The sequence below is a fragment of the Diabrotica virgifera genome, chromosome 6 (assembly GCF_917563875.1).
Source record: "Diabrotica virgifera virgifera chromosome 6, PGI_DIABVI_V3a".
Classification (NCBI taxonomy): domain Eukaryota; kingdom Metazoa; phylum Arthropoda; class Insecta; order Coleoptera; family Chrysomelidae; genus Diabrotica; species Diabrotica virgifera.
This window is the reverse complement of record NC_065448.1, coordinates 85484195-85506725: the sequence shown is the minus strand read 5'-3', so window position 1 is coordinate 85506725 and position 22531 is coordinate 85484195. Positions and strand designations below refer to the sequence as shown.

Here is a 22531-nt window from a genome sequence, read left to right as displayed (position 1 = left end):
AATAAATGAATGTGTTGGTCCCAATCTCGCTGATGTTCAGATACAACTTTGGACAAGTGTTTACCCATCGTTCGGTTCATCCTCTCGACCATCCCATCTGATTGAGGATGCAGGGGTGTTGTTCTGGTCTTATTGGCACCAATCAATTTACAAACGTTTTGGAAAAGAGCTGACTCAAAGTTTCGCCCTTGGTCGGAGTGGATCTCCAAGGGAACACCAAATCGGCTAAAGAATTCTTTAACAAGTACCTCTGCAACGGTAGCAGCTTCTTGATTTGGTAATGCATAGGCCTCAGTCCATTTTGTAAAATAATCCATGGCTACCAGGATGTATTTATTTCCAGCATCGGTTTCTGGAAATGGACCTGCAATGTCGATAGCTACTCTTTCCATAGGACTTCCAACATTGTACTGTCTCATGGGTGCTCTCTTTTTACCAACCGGACCATTACCGGATGCACACGGTTCACATTTTCGGCACCATCTTCTTACATCATCTTTACAGTTCACCCAATAGAACCGTTCTCGAACCTTTTGCAGAGTCTTCGTAATACCAAAGTGTCCACCTGATGTACCGTCATGCAACTGACGCAATACTTCTGACACTTTACTTTTAGGTACAATCAACTGAAGCTTAGATTCTGTACCATCATCGTTCTCAAAGGTTCTGTACAGAAGATCATCTTTTAGTATCAGGCAATTCCATTGGCTCCAGTAGGCCTTGACTTCCGGACTACATGCACTAATGTTTTGCCAACTAGGTCTCTCACCTCGACGCATCCAATCCAATACTCTTTTTATACATGGAACGTCTTTGGGTCTTCTCCGTTCTTCGTGAGGACATCCTCGAGTCGTGCTTGTAGGACTATCTTGAGCCCACTGCTGTCCAGATCCCGTTCCTCGAGCTGTTCACGGAGCTGTTTTACTGTAAGTTCTTGTAGCAACATCTTTGGTCGGCACACACGTACTTTCCAAAATGTCTTTTAACAGTCTTTCCGAATACCGAACAATCAACGCACTTTAACTATTCCCGACGAATAAAGTTCAAAAGTATTTTAAAGTCTCTCTGTAATTCACTTATTTATATCGCACTAAGTTAACCCCACACCTGGCACCAACTGTAGCGTGATTAGTGTAATTACTTCTAATTACAATAAAACTAGCGGTTCGTAATTTATATACGACTTTATTTATATAAGTTACAGACGAATTTATCTTATACACTAAACTTATTCACAAAATATGCCCGTATTTATACCCAGTTGTTATTCTGGAACAATCGACTCCCATCTCGAGCTATCGGCTTGTTCCGCCTACGTGACGTACCTTCCAGAATTCTCCGGCGAGGCCTAGCACATCCGATTACGTCATTCTCGAGGTGTTTACTGTTATACGGGGATCGGCCAAGATTTCTCTTCCGCTACACTATGTTTGTTTTCAAGTCTGAGAATTTGTAAGTCTATCAAATATATGGATCAATTCTGTTCTGTTTCTTTTGTAAATTTAATGTGACTATGAAGTGAATTAATGTAAGCTAAGCATTGGGCAAGTTGTCTGTTGGCAGCCTACCCTAGTATGTTCGATAGATTAACAGAAGTTCTCATGTCAAAAAATAACTTCGAAGTAGAATTGAATATCATTAAAAAATAGCAGTAAACAAGGGATACAAGGAACAAATAATGAACAAAATTTTAAACCAAAAACTGCATAAGAAAGATTTGAAATTATTCTTCAAAATCTTACATCGGTCAAACTGTTAGAACCTTTAACAAACGTATAGCAGAACAGTAGCGTACCGATAGATCAGCGGGCCCCTGTTCCAGTTGGTATGCTGGCCCCAGCCCAAAACATTAAATATAATTCATCTTATATCATAAAAACTCGAGCTAATTTATAGTCCATTGGTTTTTGCTATAAATTTTAAAGAACCGCTCGGATTGAGATGGAATTTGGCATACACATAGCTAACATGTTAAACAAAAAAAAGTGATACCTATTGTGCCGATGTGCCCTTCTGCCCTAGGGGTGTTTCACCTCTTCTCGGGTGAAAAACATACGTTCAAGATAAGTCCGGAATTGGATAAACTGACTAATTCTAAGCAACCTTTAAATTTTACAGAGTTTTTTCACTCAGTCAATACTTTTCGAGTTATTTGTGAGTAACATGTTCATTTTTCAAAAAAAACACGTTTTGAGACGGTTTCTCGCAAATACCTCAAAAAGTAAGTAGGTATGTTATCGAAAAAAATATTCTTAGTAAAAATATAGCTTATAAAAAAGTGAAAAATATGGTGTATATACAAAGTCTTTAAACCCAGTAGGTCACGAAATGTAGGTTCTTATTCGTCAAATTCCAAATCGAATATTTCAACGTGAAATAACCAAAAATTAATCATTTTTCGAGAAAAAGTCATCACAACTTTTTCAAAGTTTTTAAAAAGCTATATTTTTGTTATTTTTTAGTTTCTAGCATCAATATTAACTATGTAACGCTCAAAATAAAACTGGACACTTTTTTGTTGGTAAAAAAATCGTAAAAATCACCCCCTAATTAGCATCCCAATTGAAATTAATCGTTACCGCTTCACAAGTTACTTGACTTATGTATTGCTTATATGATCTGTAAGTTTTACCGATTCAAAGTGCTCATTGTTGAAAATAATTTGGTTTTAAATAAAAAAATTATGATTTTGAAAAATTTTTTTTCAAAATAACATCAATTATTGGTGATATCAAAAATCTCAACTAGTATAAAAAAATATAGGTTTTTGCTATTGTGAATATATTGCGGACTTTTTGTTTACTTGAAGACAAAAGTTGGTCATAAGATTTGTGTTCAAAATTTGCATACAGTCGTGATTAGTGACTCGTTTAAGCCCATATTTGACTACAGCACAGCCTTTTTGAAAATAAGCCTTTTACCAACCAAAAAAAGATACCATTATTTTGATCGAAATTTACTTTTGATGTTAGAAATAAAAAAAAAACAATAGACTACTAAAACAGTAAATTAATATTAACCCTATCGTTTTTCATACTGACGATGACTAATCACTTTACGCCAGCTGTTTTTATAAATAATGAAACTCAAAAATGTTCTACATCCAAATCTCCAGTCATAATTAAAACTTTAATATCGGAAAACTAATACAGCTTTTAAAAAACGAACATTGGAATGAAATTTATATCAACAACATAGATTCTCAAATTGCATAAGACACATTTATGAATAAGTTAAATAATTACATACAAACCTCTAGACCAGGGGTCACCAATTATGTTGTCTGAGGGTCCGTTTCGCAAACCTATGACACTTGCGGGGTCCGGATTGAATGCTACCTGTATCCTGTATCTGGATGTTCTGATTCGGTTTATTTGTGGATTCTTGTTAAAAAATATCCCCTTTAAACAAATCAGAAGGGTACCGGGCAAAATTTTTGGACAAAAATGGTTTATAATTTTTTTAACAAATTCAAAATATCACCTTTTTTGCCCCCGAAAATATGTTTTTAGCATTTTTGGGGTCATCTTAAACAAAAAAGATCTGTCAAAAGTTGATAGATTTCGAGTTTTAAGCGATTTAAGCGTGTAAATTATTATTTTTGAGGTCGTTAAGTACCTAAATTGACGTTTAAACATTCAATTTCAAGATTCTGATGAGTAATCGGGACTTATTTGAATTTAAACCGTTGTTTTTAATTGTTAATCATGGGCGTCCACTCGACCCTTAAGCCACCACGGCGGCGCATCACACTATATGATTGGCGTATTTAATTAGCACATTGGCAATAATTAACTGAATAAATAAATAAATTATTAAAAAAAACTATGTTAATAATATATTATTAAATTTTCGCATAAGTACGTAAATAATATTATAATCTCGCATAAGTACGTATAATATGTCTAAATTGAAATAAGCCCCGATTACTAGTTATAATCTTGAAGTTAAATGTATAAGCTTCAATTTAGGCACTTGTCAACCTGAACACTAATAATGTACACATGAAGTGTGTGTCAAGTCTCGAAAATGAGTATGCGTATTTTCGCATTTTTCAGATTTTAAATCGCTTATAACTCGAAAACTATCAACATTTGTGAAAAATAACAAGAGACCACTTTAGTTTACAATTAACCAAAAAAACCTAAAAATACATTTTTTGGAGCAAAAGGTAATTTTGAATTTGTTTAAAAAAATTGTTTCCTGTGTAAAAAAATGTACAATCTGTCTGAAGTTTGGAATGAGTTTATTGCAACTGATTCTCATTAGGGAGCTGAGATATTCATCTGATAGCTGAGATGTGTACCGATTTTTAATCAAGTTCATTATTGAAAAAGCTGCTTCGCACACATAAGTTGAGCCAAACATAGTACATACACAATTTCATGGCCAAACATTTTAAAATTTGAAAACACTAAATATTCTGAATTTAATCGCGGTCCGCACAAAACTAGCCTACGGTCCGGATGCGGACCGCGGTCCGCCAATTGGTGACCCCTGCTCTAGACTCTTAGGGAGATAAAACGCTTAAATAAAAAAATATCAAAAAAAACCTTGGATAACGGTGGGGTTGATATCTTTTATCAAACGACGAGATTTTCTTGAAAAGAAATTAGTGTCTATATAATATACAACATTATAATATACAGAGAGAGTCTGTAAAGTGGAATAAATTCAATATCTCAAATACTAATTGTTTTTTTGGAAAATGCTCAGACCCGTCGATTAGTATTTCAAATTGTCCTTTTTGACATTCAATAATAATGTATACAGGGTGTCCCAATTTAGAGATATGACGTCATCGTCGATTTTCTTAAATGGCAACACTGTCATTTTGATAGCTAATTTGATAGGGTTTGTAAAGTTATACATAACTGCAAAATATCAAATTTTTATTCTCTACCATTTACAAGATAATAGAAAATAACAAAGTTATATCTGTAATTTGGAATATATTCAATAATTAAAATACTAACTGTTTTTTTGAAAAATGCTCAGACCCGTCGATTAGTATATCAAATTGTCCTTTTTGACATATAATAATAATGTATACAGGGTGTCCCAATTTAGAGATATGACGTCATCGTTGATTTTCTTAAATGGCAACACTGTCATTTTGATAGCTATTTTGATAGGGTGTGTAAAGTTATACACAACTGCAAAATTTCAAATTTGTATTCTCTACCATTTAGATGATAATAAAAAATAACAAAGTTATGAAAAAGAAGTAATCAACTAATAATTGAATTTAATTATTTCAATAAATTAAGCAAAAACTCATAATGTTGCCCTCAATTATTGTCAAATTGTCAATGGGCAACGTCATGAGCATTTGCTTAATTGAAATAAATAAAATCAATTATTATTTGATTACTTCTTGTTCTTCATAACTTTGTTATTTTTTATTATCTTGTAAATGGTAGGGAATAAAATTTTGAAATTTTTCAGATGTGTATAACTTTACACACGCTATCAAAATGATAGTGTTGCCATTTAAGAAAATCAACGATGACGTCATATCTCTAAATTGGGACACCCTGTATACATTATTATTATATGTCAAAAATGACAATTTGATATACTAATCGACGGGTCTGAGCATTTTTCAAAAAAACAGTTAGTATTTTAATTATTGAATATATTCCAAATTACAGATATAACTTTGTTATTTTCTATTATCTTGTAAATGGTAGAGAATAAAAATTTGATATTTTGCAGTTATATGTATAACTTTACAAACCCTATCAAATTAGCTATCAAAATGACAGTGTTGCCATTTAAGAAAATCGACGATGACGTCATATCTCTAAATTGGAACACCCTGTATACATTTTTATTGAATGTCAAAAAGGACAATTTGAAATACTAATCGACGGGTCTGAGCATTTTCCAAAAAAACAATTAGTATTTGAGATATTGAATTTATTCCACTTTACAGACTCTCTCTGTATATAATAATACAATATAATTATAGTGTCTTGTTATCCTTACTGCTATTGTCTATATTTAGAATTTAAAGAATTACCTACCTATATTATAAAAGTACAGTCAGAATGATGACGGTTCTATAAACACGAGTATCGAGCCTATTGTATTGGGATTATTTTTATGACATTTGCAACTTTGTAGTTTACCTACATATTATTCATGAATCTTGCTAATATAAAAATACAACTGTTTGAGATATCACATGTAGGCAGGCCCTGGCGGTTAAGGCCGCGTCCCACCATCAAATAATTTGATCAAACTGGTTTCAGCAATAACTGAAAGTGACAGTTAGTGACGTCACATCCTGAGTGTTCATTGTGGATAATAATGAAAAATTTTAATTTTAAATAAAGTACAAACAAGTTAGACAACTCAATACAAAAAATTTGATCAAACTAGACTGATAGTGAAAGCACATATTTTTAGAATTTCAAAAAAACTTCAATTGTGACGTCACTTTGACGTACTTCCGGAGTTTGCTCAAATTGTTTGATCAAATTATTTGATGGTGAGACGCGGCCTTGAGTCTTTACAAGTGTTGAAACATGGCCTTTGGAAAGCAGGTAAAATGAGTAAGGAACCTTTACAACAGCGTTCCCTGTATTTCAATAAATTTTGTTTTCAAATTTTTTGAGGAATAGGTCCTTGTTTTTATTTATAAGTACCTACACAAAAAGTAAAATATATTAAGCAGTTACATTTCCTATGTGTGTACTTGTGCGTAGTGTTGGAAAATTCTCGAGAATGAAAAATCGGAGAATATTCTCGGGAATATTCTCGATATGGAGAATTTTCTAAGAATGGACCCTATGACGCGTTTAGTGATATTGTTAAAGATAAAATAGGGTATTAAAAATCATGAAATTGTGTACAAAATTATGAGACGAAACAACAGTGTTCTTTATCTATAAAAAAAAATACTAAAACGAGAGAAAACACAAAATTTATTTGATAAAAAATTTTTCTTCTTAACAGCCAATAATGGATGTGGTGATCTAATCTGAAAAAGACGAGGCCTCAGATTCAGAATCTATTTCTATCATTAGCTCATCCTGGTCATCTACATTCTACATTTCAATGTAGTGATGAGTTGTGTGATTTGGTTTTTCACGAGTGGCCAGCTCAGTCATGCATTGGTCTACGTCTAACAATTTTAAATTGTGAGCAATAAAAGTTACCTTACCAGCCTGTTCAGCAGTAAGCCGGTTGCTTTTAGAGGAGTGGCCGATTAAATAAAAACTGAAACTTCAGTCACTACACTGGATGAAGGCATGCTTAATATATCAACTGCTATTTTAGTTAATTTTGTTCTGAAACATGTACCTTTCCACCATATTTTATGGTTGGGTAGTTTTTCGACTGATTTTGCAACGTATGGTTTTTCAAAAAATCCCTCCTTAGACGGATTGCTAAATATGCCATTATTTCAGCATAGTCATCACTATATTTTAAATTCGCTAAATTATCTATAAATTCAGTTCCCTCAACTTGTTTTTCTCTGCTTAAATGGAACACCATTCTAAATATTTGCACGTTAATATAGCACCATAACAATAAATACTAACACTGTAAACACCCCAGCTAGTAGTTCATGGGATTTCCTAGCCCCAGCTACTTCAATTAGCTGCTACTTCAGATTGCCCTAGTCCCAGCTATTTTTTAAATTACAATAATTTGACTCATATCTAGTTTTTATTTTTATTTCGGTTTTTGTAAATATAGAAAATTCTCACCGAGAATTTTCTGGCCGAGAATATTCTTTTCTTACATCATTACTTGTGCGTAGTTCAAAATGTCCCCATCAAATTAGAAACAAAAGAAGCAAAAAGCGCGTTAAAGCGGGCCCCTGTGGGTCCCGGGCCATGCTCAGTACGCCACTGTAGCAGCACACAAGCGGCTTTCAGTAACATAAAAACATATTCTACGCACACACTTTACCTTCTAGATCATAATCATTCTTTTAATGTCCAATTTCAAGTTATCCGTATTCAAAATAAAGGCCTTAAGCTATCCTTATAAAAGCAGCTTTACATCAAGGCCATGCAAGTCCGTCTTGTATGGCATATCTCTTGCCTAGCCTGACCTTTTTACATAAGAGCTATTTCTGTGCAATTTTAGATACCACTTTCATTGTTGCCAATAGAAGAAATATATCAAAATATTAACTTTAGATATTTCACTTGGAAGTTTCAGTCCATAATTAAATACACTCACCGGCACAAAAAACGGACACCCTAAAAAATGGGCCATTTTTAATGACTTGTATTTCCTAAACCTGATATCCGATTTAAGTAATTTTTTTAATATGTTATAGCCTTATTCTTTAACAATATCCCTGTAATAATATTGTTGCTAGACAGGTATATTGTCATTGTATACAGGGTGTACGAATCAAACTGTTTTTTCTCAAACTTTGGAACACCCTGTGGAATGCTCTAGCTTTTATAAAATACTGAAATTAAAACCCAACTATAGCCTTAGGTTTTCTTAACATTCTGTTTTTTGATTCATTCGCTTATGTTAGATAATAAAAAAGTTAGGCACTTTAACTACCCCTGTTTTTCATCAATACAGGGTGGGTGTTTTTAAATAAGTACGGCAAACTTTAAGGGGTAATTCTGCATGATAAAATAATGACAGTTTGCTTTATAAACGCATGCCCGCAAATGCTTCGTTTCCGAGATAGGGGGTGTTGAAATTGTTCTTACAAACTGACGATTTATTTATTGCTCTAAAACGGTTTGTGATATGCAAATGAAATTTGGTAGATTTTTTAGTACGAGGTAGTTATTGCGCATTTTTTGGCATACAATTAAGAATTTTATATTCACCATTGGCGTGCATACGGGTATAAACATTTTAGATAGGTATATCCTGTATGCACGCCAAATGTTGTTTCATTAAATTTAAAACAGTGAAATGGAAAAATTGCAATACCAAAAATGCCCATACGAATAATTATTGTGTATTTTTAAAATTATAAAATGAAAAATAAATCTAAAAAAACGACCTAAAAACTACGTTTTTGATATCACGTATTTAAAAAGTGATAAAAATGACATCAATAATTATGGTGGAACAAATTCACGTGACTTTAATTCGACGTCGAAAAAACGTGATAAACTGACGTGGTTTGGTGACAATTATGACGTCTTTTCAACGTTATTTGGTTGCCTAGGAATGCTTACTTAATTCTTGAACAGCCGCTATAGGTAAATAGAGGGGTGGTCACTAAGGTTGGCAGAAAAGAAACACAGTATTTGAGTTTAAAATTTTATTTTCGCACTTTTAAAAATCGTTAAAAATCTATCACTGTGTGTATTCAATGTTAGTATACATATACAGTGATGAGCGCGCTAATAACCCATAATAAAACAAATAAAAATGTTAAAACTGAAAGAAGCAAAAAAAATTGGGACAAAGATACATCCTTTATCAAGCTCCAAGAATATTGTAACTCATTATCTGAGATGTATAAAATATATGTATATAACTACTTCTCTCAACTCACCAGTAATGGTGATCGTAATCGACATTTAAAAAATATATTTGTAATTTAGATCGCGGCTATGTACAAAATTTGGATTAAACAACTATTATTTTGTATTATTTAATGAATATGTTCTTTACCTGAATGTCATAACATCAAAATATGTTTTCAAAAGATTTCGTTATCAAAATATATACAGTAGGAAAAATGAAAGATTACCCATGATGAATGAACATATAAAACACGCTGTATTTTTCTGTCACCGTGTCACAAAACAAGATTGGCCAAAGCAAATACGTTATACAAAGTATAATTTTAGCGTATAGTTAGAATATGTTCTTTACCTGAATGTCATAACATCAAAATAGGTATAATTTTCAAAATATATAAATATGTTATACACAGTTCGGTAATTTTCAATATTATTTTTATTACCAGACTTGAAAATTGGTGTTAAATAACTAGTTTTCCAAAAATCAGGAAAGATGCCATTACTCAATGAGGAATTAAATAAGTAATAGATAGGTTTTACAAGAGTAAACATATGTGTAAATAACACAAAATTATAAGTTTAATAGTTAAAACTAAATTTTCAAGTACCTACCCTATAGGGTAAATTATTATACACATTTATAAAAAAATTGTGCATTTAAAAATGCTTACCTTGATTCGTCTTTTGGAAAACGGAAAAAACTATAGCTGCAATTTGATATCCTGTTTTTACAGTTGATCGCTGCACAGACTGATTTCGAACTGCCATTCTTTTTGTCCACATCCATAATTATTATTGCACAAAAACAAAATCACCGAACAGAACAACACAAAATCAAAGTATCCCCGAAACAAGCGTGATCTGACAACAACAATCACAAATTGATCGTGTCAGCAGCGGACCCGAGGGTCGAAAAAATGGCCGCCGGCCGTGCGCAAACCAGATGCGCGAATCCTTCCCGCCGAGTCGACTGTGCCTTCGGGTTGTTCGGGGCCTAAACTATGCACTTTTCGATTCACCTGGTAGATACACGTGCAGGGCTGATGCCTGTCAGGTCATGGTTTTTAGCCTTGGTGTGCTATTAATTATCACTATACAAATTTCTAGCCCTACAGGAAGACCGTTAGTCGGGTTCACTAGCTCTTAGACTATATTGCTTGTTTCGTCAACATATATTTTGTAGATTAACAACTGATTATTTTTTTATTCTTATTTTTGTTGTTGACGGTCCTACATTGCATTTGTACATATTATGTAAATATTAAGATTTTATCGAGTTTTTTAATAAATGTTTTAGTAAAGTGTACAGTGTCGCATTTTATTTAAGGTTTGTTCCAACACAACGAAATCCGTCATAAAACAATCATGAAACTGCGCGCAGATAGCAAAATAATACGTTCTACGGGTTATTTTGTTTACTGCGCAGTTTCGTGATCGTTTCATGACGGTTTTTCGTTGTGTTGGAACAAACTTTTAATTATCTATTTACAGCTTAAGACTGGAACATTTGTGTTTTGTTATAGTAGTGTTACTAATTTCTTTGTCGTTGTGTTACGTTTCGTTGATTGCTCCCTTGCGAATTTAATATTGGTCAAAATTCCTGGCGCCCATTTTTTTGTTGTATGTTATGTATTCAGTAGTCTCGTTTTCTTTGAAAGACCAAGTGTAAAACTATCAGTTAATGGTTATCTATACATCTTTTGTCTATTACCGTTTCATTAGCTCTATTCGCATAGCATTATTTATTTATTTAACATCTTTTATGGCAACATCAGCCCAATCCAAAGAATCACGCCTCCATCTCTTCCGACTGAGCAACGTGGCCTTCGTATCTCCAATGTAAGCGATTGGACCTTCCATCTTCCGCCATTCCTTACTTATTCCATCTAAGGATAAAATCACCTTAATCCTTCTGGTTCAGCCTTCATGACCTCTTGTCCATCCGATCGTTATACTGTGAGAAGAGAATCTTATAAAAAATTTCTGTCACAGACGTCTAAAGGTGAGAAAATGTGTAATGCAAAATAATATTATAGGTTACTATCGATAATTTTACACCTCTACAAGTTTTATCTCTTTTCTCTATTTCTCAACGTGTTATGTTTTCCATTATTTGCGTTATTTTGCCAGTTATTAGCGCGTTCATCACTGTATAAAAAAATAAAAAGTAACAAAAGTGTAGCAGATATAAATGTAATAAGTAAACTAAATCAATAAGGAAAAAGCAAACGATTTAATAATTATAATGACATTTTATATTTAGTATGTGACAAACAGCAAATTGTTTAGAACAAATTTTATACTTATAAATACTTTTTACTATTTTGTTGGGAATAAACCACAATTTTACTTTAAGTTTAACATTAATAAACATTAATAAATTAACAACTTTTGTTTTTGTTGCTTGGTAAAACGTTCTTCTAATAATTTAATTTTATCTAATTCAATCATATTGATAATAATTCAGACATATATTATAGATTTTAAAGTAGAAGACTTTAAAATGATATTGCCAATATGTTTGCTGCGTTGCTGGGGCGACTGTATTGTAAGATAGTTCATTTGATTACATGAACTCAACTGAAGAATATCTGTCAGAACGATCATACCATGTGATTTGTCTTTAAAAAGAAAACCATATGTAATGATGACAGTAAAATTTTCTCGTTAATGATCCCATAGTAAATCATGAGGAAAAAATATATCACCAGTATTTGGTCTTACATTTATTTTACTCGCAAAATTAATTAAATAGGTGGGAAATTTGTTTGCAATCTGAGAAGGCACGCATCGAGGTGTCTGGTTGAATCGGAGAAAAGAGGATATGAGACTACCGATGATGGGGCAAAAAAGGCCCGAAACCAGGATAGACTCTTCCTGCACTATCCGATAACTAGAATGTGGTGCTGCTGCCAGGGCCGCGTTTAGGTCAATTGACGCCCTAGGCAATTCTCTAGTAGCCGCCCTTCAAGCATGTACCATTTTTGCGAAAAAAATGCAAGCAGATTTTTTTATTTAAACAAGAATGCATAAAAATTGTCATTCCAGTTCGATCACATCAGATTTCTTTCTTGATTTTTCTTTGGAAAAATCATCTATAATGTCGCCATAATTTATCGCCTTTGTTACGTCACTTTCTATAGACAAAATCGACAAATTGTTAAGACTTTCTTGCGTCATACTTGATCGGAAATTATTTTCATGACTATTTTAAATTCTTGACATTTTCGAAAATGACCTTTCAGCGGACACGTTGACGTTGGTTGGCAACTGAGAGGCACAAATAAATGCGCCAAGTAATATCAAAATTAGCGAAAATATCTTTCAATCCACTCTTCTTTAAATATTTAGATATGTCAATTATTGGTGATTGGTGATTTTATTGTGGTATCCAAATGCACCTTTAAGTGAATGCATTCATGTATGAATGATGTAGTGCAATCAGTGAGGGTATTTGGCTCCGAATTTCATCCTACTGCATCAATTTACTTGATATTTTCACTGTAAGTAGGGAATAGCTCAAGAAACAAATTCTACGCTATATCCTATGACGCTTTTAACTTAGGGGTGGTTCCCACCCGTTCTCGGGGGTGGAATTTTTTTTTATCAAACTAACATCGGAAGTGGCCAGAGAACCAAATTCTAAGCAATAACTGTTTTATAAATTTTTTTGAAAACTCGATACTTTTTTATTCGTGGTTAAAAATTTGCTATTTTCATTGAAAAATGACACTTTTCGGAGAATGTTTTTTGGGAATACGATAAAAATTGTACATCTAACGAAAAAACTATAGAAAACATTTTTGTAATTTATGAAAAATCAGAGAGATTCCTTTTTTCATAAATCTTCTAGTTTTAATAAAAAAAGAGATGGTAGGTGAAAAAAGATTTTTTTAGTGCGTATTCAACTTAAAATAACAGAACTTGTCGATTTTAGGGGTATAATGCTACGAATACCTTTTGTAGTGCTTGAAAAGACCTTTACAACGAGAACTGTTAAATGTCGGTTACATTCAAACTAAGCGAGATATGGTGCAAAAAAATTATGACTAATGTATTTTAAGGAAAAATGAGAAGTAGGTATATTTAACCCCTCATACACCAGAATTTAAATGTATCGTTTTTCTTCTAGAATACCTTCTACTATAGTGTTATTTCTATATTCAAAAAGTTGGACGGGTTTAAAATGAATGGTTTTTGAAAAGAATAAGATCAAATTATAGAGCGTATTTTTAAATTTCCTTACAAATCTTCCTTTTTCTCCATATAATTCGAAAGTGATAAGAGATACATAAAAAAAATACCTTACAAAAATGTAGGTTTTCTTTTAGATAACAATTTTATCATTACTGTATCTCATTATCATTTTCGAGTTACATGGAGAAAAAGGAATATTAAAAAAAAATTAAAAATGCTCTATAATTTTATCTTATTTTTTTCAAAAACCATACATTTTAAACCCGTCCAACTTGTTGAACATAGAAATAACACTATAGTAAAATGTATTGTAGAAGTAAAACGATGCATTTAAATCTGGCGGATGAGGGGTTAAAATATACATATTTCGCATTTTATCTTAAAATAAATTGGTCATCCTTTTTTGTTGCACCATATCTCGCTTAGTTTGAATGTAATCGAAATTTAACAGTGCGGTCATTTTAAAGGTCTTTTTAGGCAGTAATTACACAAGATATTGATAGCATTATACCCTTAAAATCGACCATAAAAGCTACAAAAATGTTTTATATATAGTTTTTTTGTTAAATGCATAATTTTTAAGGTAATCGCAAAAAACCGTCCGAAAAGGCGACATTTTTCAATGAAAATGGCAAATTTTCAACGACGAATAACCCAAAAGGATTCAGTTTCAAAAAAATATAGAACAGTGCGCCCGCCGCCTTTGCGGTGCTGCCGACGACGGCCCAATAATCCCTAAATTTACGACTTCTGTCCTTTTTGAATGAATAGTGTTAAGAAAATGCAATTTGTTTTGTAGAAATGAATGCCCACTTATATTCCATTGATGGATGTACAGATGTACTTAAATGTTATTCGATTTTAATTTTTATATACAAATATATTTTGTACAGTATTTTTGCCGCCCTCTCATAATTTGCCGCCCTAGGCAACTGCCTATATTGCCTAAGGCCTAATGGATAAAGCAGCCCTGGCTGCTGCATTTTCAGGTTGCAAAGAAATTGAAAATGTTTATACATTTTTAATTTATTTACTCTTTTGTGGAGTACTTAGGAAACCTTCTCGTTGGAACTTTACCACGCTGAGCAGATGGGACGTGAATTATTTAAAATTCCCTCATCTTAATGTTCGTCTCGGCACCCGTATGGCTTATATTTTTGAAAGCCGCGGAGGTAGTAACCAGAGAGCTTCCATCTGTTGTCAATCTAGTGGTATGAGAACGATATTTATTGTCGTTTTCTGTACTACTGGATTAAGAACTTAGTTTGTTTCTTAGTAGATGTCGCTACAATATCCGTGACATTTCTTTTTTTTTTTGCAATCTGGGAAGGCACGCATCGAGGTGTCTGGTTGAATCGGAGAGAAGAGCAGTGGTGTAGTGGAGCCGGAGCGGTCCGGAGCGTCGCTCCGGCACAGCTTTTGAAGGGGGAGCGGCGCTCCGGCTACGATTTTTTCAATCGAATTTTTTATATAGGACAAAAATAGATCTGAAATTGTTTTATTTAGAAAATATTGTTTTGTCCTTTACTAAGTAATTTTTACACGTTAGTTATCGTGGTTAATCAGTTAAGGCATACGCAGCTACGATTAGGTAGTTCGTAATTGTAAGCGCAAAAGTTGAGCGAGCGACTGGCAGACGGGATAGTTGATGGATAGACATGATAGACATCTCAGCGGTCCGCGCCCAGCACTACCGTGTCCGTGTCACCACAACCCTCCCCCCACCACGGAAGGAGGAATAGCCACAACAATATTGAAATATTGTGTCCTTCTTATCTCTCGCCTCTCCCCCTCGATTTCTCTCTAGCTCACTCGACGCTCCGATCACCCGCGCCCCGCCCGAGGAGCGGTAGCGGAGCGAGCTGGCCCTGTACACTGTAGACTGGAGCGATACACACGGCAGTGAGAGCGGCAACAGACTGAGTCGCCGGAGTCGCTTCCCCCACCACTGAAATCCACTCCGTAGCTACTGCGCATCTCCAGCCCACCCGGCCATGCTAATCCTGCTCAGTTGTAGTTGCGTCTCGTCTGCAATGTCAGCAAGGCTTCCAACTTAAATTATAGAGTTTTTAAGGTAGATTATTATGGTTTGATACCTTAAAAACAGTTTTTAAGGTATCAAACTGTAATAATCTACCTTAAGAAAGTCTTACCATATTTTAAGTTAAAATTATTCTTTGGAGGAGAATGTGTAGGAGGCCCTACTGTAACTACTATCACTCTAAAAGATCATTAATTAGTTTAATTATTAAACTTTTCAAAACATTTGCCAAAGGGCCTAAAACTCACGATTTGGGTAGTAGGCTAATTTTCAAAAATTTTCCGGTAGAGGTATAGCTCCGGCACAGCTAATTTTACCACTACACCACTGGAGAAGAGGATATGGGAGTACTGATGATAGGGCAAAAAAAAAACCGGTATAGACTCTTTATGCACTCTCCGATTTAACTAGAATGTGGTGCTGCTGCATTTTCAAGTTGCAAAGAAATTGAAAATGTTTATACATTTTTAATCCATTTACTCTTTTGTGGAGTACTTAGGAAACCTTCTCGTTGGAACTTTACCACGCTGAGCAGATGGGACGTGAATTGTTTAAAATTCGCTCATCTTAATGTTCGTCTCGGCACCCGTATGGCTTATAATTTTTGAAAGCCGCGGAGGTAGTAACCAGAGAGTTTCCATCTGTTGTTAATCTGCGGTATGATCAGTGGTATAAGAACGATATTTATTGTCGTTTTCTGTACTACTGGATTGAGAACTTAGTTTGTTAATTAAATAGGCAATATCATTTTAAAGGTATCCAAATACTTTAAACTGTATAATATCGGGTGTCCACTTATATTTTCCCCCATTTTAACTGCCTATAACTTCTAAACGGCTCAAGATAGAAATATGCGGTTTTCGATTAAATGTTTTATTTTAGTAAAAGTTTTGTCTGAATGGATTGAATTTTTTATATCGCTTTCAAATACGAAAAGAAAAATGGCGGATTTTTGAAAAAAACGTTGACTTTTTTTTAATGTAACACCCAGTATATTTTGTTGTAAATTGAAAGAAAGGTCATTCACCTATCCAGCAATGTAAAGTTTTTCAAAATCGGTTGTCAAATCACTGAGTAATTAATTTTTAAAATGAGAGGTGCAACGTGGATATCACATACCTAAATAACATATCTAAGCAAATTGATATTATGTTATGGATTTCCACATTTCATCTCTCATTTTAAAAATTAATTGCTCAGTCATTCAACCACAGATTTTAAAAAAATTTATATCGTTGGATAGGGAAATGACCGTTTTTTCAAGTTTTTAGGTAAATGACCATTTTTTATGTCGCTTTTAAATAAAAAATGGCGGATTTTTGGAAAAAAAAACGTTGACTTTTTTTATTGAAACACCCGTATATTTTTTTGTAGCTTAAAAAAACGGTCATTTACCTATCCAGCGATATTAAATTTTTTTAAATCGGTTGACAAATGACTGAGCAAATAATTTTTAGAATGAAAGATGCAATGTGGAAATCACATAACATAATATCATTTTGCTTAGTTTTGTTATTTAGGTATGTAATATCCACGTGGCACCGCTCATTTTAAAAATTAATTACTCAGTGATTTGACAACCGATTTTGAAAAACTTTATATCGCTGGATAGGTGAATGACCTTTCTTTCAATTTACAAAAAAATATACTGGGTATTCCATTAAAAAAAGTCAACAACGTTTTTTCAAAAATCCGCCATTTTTCTTTTCGTATTTGAAAGCGATATAAAAAATTCAATCCATTCAGACAAAACTTTTACTAAAATAAAACATTTCATCGAAAACCGCATATTTCTATCTTAAGCCGTTTAGAAGTTATAGGCAGTTAAAATGGGGGAAAATATAAGTGGACACCCGGTATATGAGTGGCTTCATATCAAAGACGGACATGTGTAAAAAAATAAAAATTTAATTAAAAAAAAGTGGTTTCTCATAGCATTTTTCCTGTTCTTTTCAACGGCGATAATAGTTTCCTTCAAACACGGACGAAAAATACGATATTTTTAGCTTCACAGTTGAATTTTTGTTTCAAAAACGGACCCAAACTAACATATCCCCAACAGCCCGATGAGAATGCTGTATTGTGACCACATGACTGCGAAATCAACAAATCAACTAAAACTATAGGAAGCGAGATTGTACAAAAAATCAATTTATATCGAAACGTCAAATAAACTTATTGTTGCCTATTCCCAAGAAAAATAGTAAATTACATTAAGGTGCAACAAGAGAGTAGCTTCAGAACAATACTTATAAAGCTCTTATAATTGAGGGGGTTAGAAGTAGAAGGATTTAACTGCACTTTTCTAAAAACATGCTCGAAGTACCGATTCGCGTATTTAAATGGTATTATAACTTGGTAGTAAAAGGATTCAAGCATATTTTGCCCTACAGTCGCCATTTCATTTAATTTAATGAAAACAATAGTGCAGTTTGCATTAGTAGTAAACGGATTTATGTGCGCTTGAATCATTTTACCAGAAAATTACCGATTATCTCAGAACTATCAAAACTGCACTTAAACCCTTTTACGTCTGACCCCCTCAATTCTCTAATGGTGTCTTTTCAAGTGTAAGTTCAATTGACTGGTTTTAGTAAACTGCCTAAAACAAATTTCGCACTTGTAAGGCTTTTCGCCAGTGTGAGCCATCATATGTGATTTTAGAGTAAATGCTAAAGTAAACTGCTTGAAACAAATTTCGCACTTGTAGGGTTTTTCTCCAGTGTGAGTCACCATATGTGATTTGAAATTACTGGCTTGAGTAAACTGTTTTAAAGAAATATCACACTTGTAAGGTTTTTCTCCAGTGTGTATTCTCAAATGTTTTTTCAAAGTACTTGCCAGAGGGAACTGCTTCAAAAAAATTTCACATTTATGAGGCTTTTCTCTAGTGTGTGTTTTCAAATGGGATTTCAAATTACTGGCTTGAGTAAACTGGTTCAAACACATTTCGCACTTGTAATTCTTTTCTCCAGTGTGAGTCATCATATGTAATTGCAGAGTCCTTGGTTGAGTAAACTGTCTCAAACAAAGTTCACATTTGTGTGGATTTTCGCCGGTTTTTATTCTCAAATGGTACTTCAAATTACTTACTTGTGCAAATTGCTTAAAACAAATTTCACACTTATAACAATTTTCCCCAGTGTGCAGTCTCAAATGTGTTTCTAAATTATTTTTATCATTAAACTGCTTAAAACAAATTTCACATTTATGAGGTTTTTCTCCAGTATGTATTTTCGAATGTTTGTTCAGATTAAGTCGACGGGAAAATTGTTTTAAACAAATTGCACACGTGTAAGGCCCATTTCCAGTTTGTACTGTAATATGCAGGGTATCCCCGAAAATAGTGTGTTCCTTAAAGGTATAGGTAGAAGGAACAATGTAGAGCAAAAAAGTATTATAAAATTTTTTTCTAAATTCAGCCGTTTGACCAAAAAACGAAAATACATTTTGATATGCAAATTGAGGTCTGGCAACAACGCACAATTTAAAAATCTGAAGGTAGAAAAATAGTATCTAGGTTTGTAGGTCAGTTAGTGGTAGGTAAAATAATGTAAATATCAACCAAACCGATATTTATTTCTGCAGGGATGGTCGCCCCTCACATCAAACAAACCAAAAATTTGACATTGGCTATTTCGTGTAATTCATAGATAAGAATTGCAGGTACGTTATAGGTGTCAAAAACCCCAAAAATCACACCAATAGGGAACTTGCACTAAAAAATTTTTTTGCATAAAATTGTTAATTTATGTTTAAAAATGTTATATTCAAAATATTACGTCTTAACAATGAATAGTGTACGTACAACATCTGATCAAAGTTCTGCGCCTAAAATTTCCGTTTCAAACAACTTCAAAAGCGCGAGCTTGGGTCTGACGTCACAGGCCACTCTTATCGTTTTTGCCCGTTCGGTGGGCTATTGATTTGAATGCAGTTTGCCATTGCCAGTTGTGCGTGTCGAATAACTGTGACGTTTGCTCGGTATTTATGTTAGTGTATTTAGTGTAGTTTAGTGTATTTATTGTGTAATATACTTTATCAAAATGGAAAACAAATCTGCGCAATATTAAGTACTGTATAGTGCCGGGATGCAAAAGCACAACTGTCAGAACATCCAACAAACATTTTTTTACTCTACCAAAAGAACCAAAACGTCGATTAAAATGGCTAAAGGCATGCAGGCGAGATAAAAAGGATATTTCACAAAAAAGCGTAGGTCTTTATGTCTGTGAGGATCATTTTGATGTAAGTATTTATCTAATTAGGTACCTATTTTCTACTTAAAAAAATATTAGTTATCGTTTCATGAAAAGTGCCCACTTATACTTGTTTATTTGTTGCAGTTGGAACAAGATATGGATAACTATATAAAATTCAAGATTATGGGTGGTCCCAAAATTATTAAGTCAGGTGTTGTCCCGCACATATTTGATTGTCAACCAGACAGAAAACGAGCTTTTTCTCAGCCTGTGAGGGAGCTTTTTCTTAAAAGGGTTAAACGACAGCTTCTTGAAGATGCCGCTTCTACATCTAAGTCTGTTTTAGAGGACAATGATGATAAGAGACAATGTGATCCTAGTTTCACAAACTTAGTACAATCAGGACCTGAATTAAACCAATCAGCTTTACCTCAAAAACTGAATCACACAGACTCACATCAAAATAAGAAGTAAAGGTATTCAGTGCAAATTTCAAAGGAGTGTTACAGTCGGGTTGTCGCCATTGAAAATACATAATAAGGATGCAGGAACTTCACCTATAAAAGACTTGCAAATATTTGAAGATACAAAAAGTGAATCAGGAAGTTCTGTATTTGAAGAGTATAGTGAATATAGTGGTAGTGATGACTGTTGGTACAATGAAAGTGATTCTTTATCTTGTGATGAAGATACGAAAGAAGTGGAAGCAAAACAATTTAAAAGTTTGTCTTTGAAGTGTACAGTGATGAAGTTACAATATAGACCTAGACTGTATATGGGGCTACCAGAATATGCATTTTACACGTTTCAATTAATGGAAAAATATTGTTAGACTCAAACAATGCATCTATTTTTAACTCTTAAAAAGATAAGAACAGGACAAACATTTATGTCTCTTGGAGATGATTTCGGCATAAGCGAAAGCAATGCATCGAGAATATTTGCAAAATCTGTTCCATTACTTAGTAAATATTTAAGATCTTGTATTTTTAATCCCCAAGTGAGTTCAGTTAAATTAAACTTACCCTTAGCATTTCGAGCTCGTTATAGTAAAGTATTTTGTATTATCGATTGCTTAGAAATTGAAAAACCATCAGATTCTGTTAAACAGTCCTTAACATGGTCTGAATACAAAAAGTGCAATACTCTAAAATATTTAATTGCTTGCACTCCTGATGGGATTATTAATTTTATTTCTACTGCTTTCGGTGGAAGAACGTCGGATGCAGTTATTCTTGAACACAGTGGTTTTTTAAATGTTCTTCCACCGAAAGTGGCGGTAATGGCTGACAGGGGTTTTAAACACATAGACCATTTGTTAGTTAGCAGAGATTGCCAATTAATTAGACCACCAAGTGTATTTTCAAGTACAAAACTTACAAAAAGTGAAGTATTTGAAACAAAAAGAGTAGCTAGTTTAATAATTCACATTGAACGAGTTATACGTAGATTAAGAGAATTTGCTTGCTTAGCCCCCATGCCTGTATTGATAGCAAATTGATATCACATACAGATAATATAACAAAAATTGTTTGTGCACTCATAAATTTACAGTCAGGAGTAATATCGGGAAAGTAATTTTAAATTGATTTTTTTGTATATCTACTCAATGATTTTGTGATCGAAATACAAGGAAAATACGATCGAAATACTAGGAATTTTCAATTAAAGACGATTAAAATGTACTATTGTACTTAATCGCTTTCTTTTGAAAACCCCTCGTGAGTAATAGTACTTATACGTTATAAACACATTAGTAATTTCTAAAGATTTATAAATTTCACTTTAAAGTAAATAAACTGATTGTAGAACTATGCAAGAATACAAATAATAGCTGGTAATTTCCATTTAAATACGATTAAAATGTAATATACCCGTAATACCTAATCGCGTTGTTTCCGACTGCTAGCTAGCCCGGTTGACCGTGGCCTCTGACGTCAGATGAATAGAAGGACGTTCAAGAGCCTCCCTAAGATATTTGAATTTTATAGCATTTTCAAAACGTCGTAATTAGCGTACGGGTTAAAAATATTTGTTTCTTTCGCATGCAAGCGTTTTAAGATCATGTTACCTTATGTTTTTTAATATTATTTTAATATTTAAAAATTTATGCAAGTTCCCTATTGTAAATAAACAAGGGGTTGAATTAGGTTAAATTTCCAGTTATAAACAAGGTCTTCTTCGCCACGTTGCCAGGTCATTAAAATTTATGAAAATAAAAATTCACCTATATGGCAAACAATGTAATTTTTTCTTGGAAACGGTTAACTTTAGAAAAAAATGTTATAGGACTTTTTTGTTCTAAATTGTGTATTATATCCATACTTTAAAGGAACGCACTATTTTCGGGGACACCCTGTATATGTTTACTTAATGTTTTCTCTTCAATGTTTCTACCCAAATCTTCTTTATGAGATGAATGTTCAGGTGTTTTCATCACTTTAACTATGTTCTTATTGCTAAACAACCTAAAATATAAACAAAATGTAGACATTTTAGTGTACAGACAAATTTATGTAGAAACTATATACAGTGATGAGCGCGCTAATAACCGAAAAAAAAACAAAAGATGGAAAACATAACTCATTGTGAAATACAAAGAGATGAAACTAGTAGAGGTG

General features: G+C 33.3%; 1 protein-coding gene across 2 annotated transcripts in view; it reads right to left on the bottom strand.

The window, feature by feature from the left end:
• Positions 1–11684: 11684 nt before the first annotated feature.
• Positions 11685–22531, bottom strand: part of LOC114340056 (uncharacterized) — a 74503-nt gene continuing 63656 nt past the window's right edge. For both annotated transcript variants that reach the window (XM_028290774.2, XM_028290778.2), the window contains one exon: positions 11685–22378. The gene's annotated coding sequence lies outside the window, so the exon portion shown is untranslated. The remainder of the gene's footprint in view (positions 22379–22531) is intronic.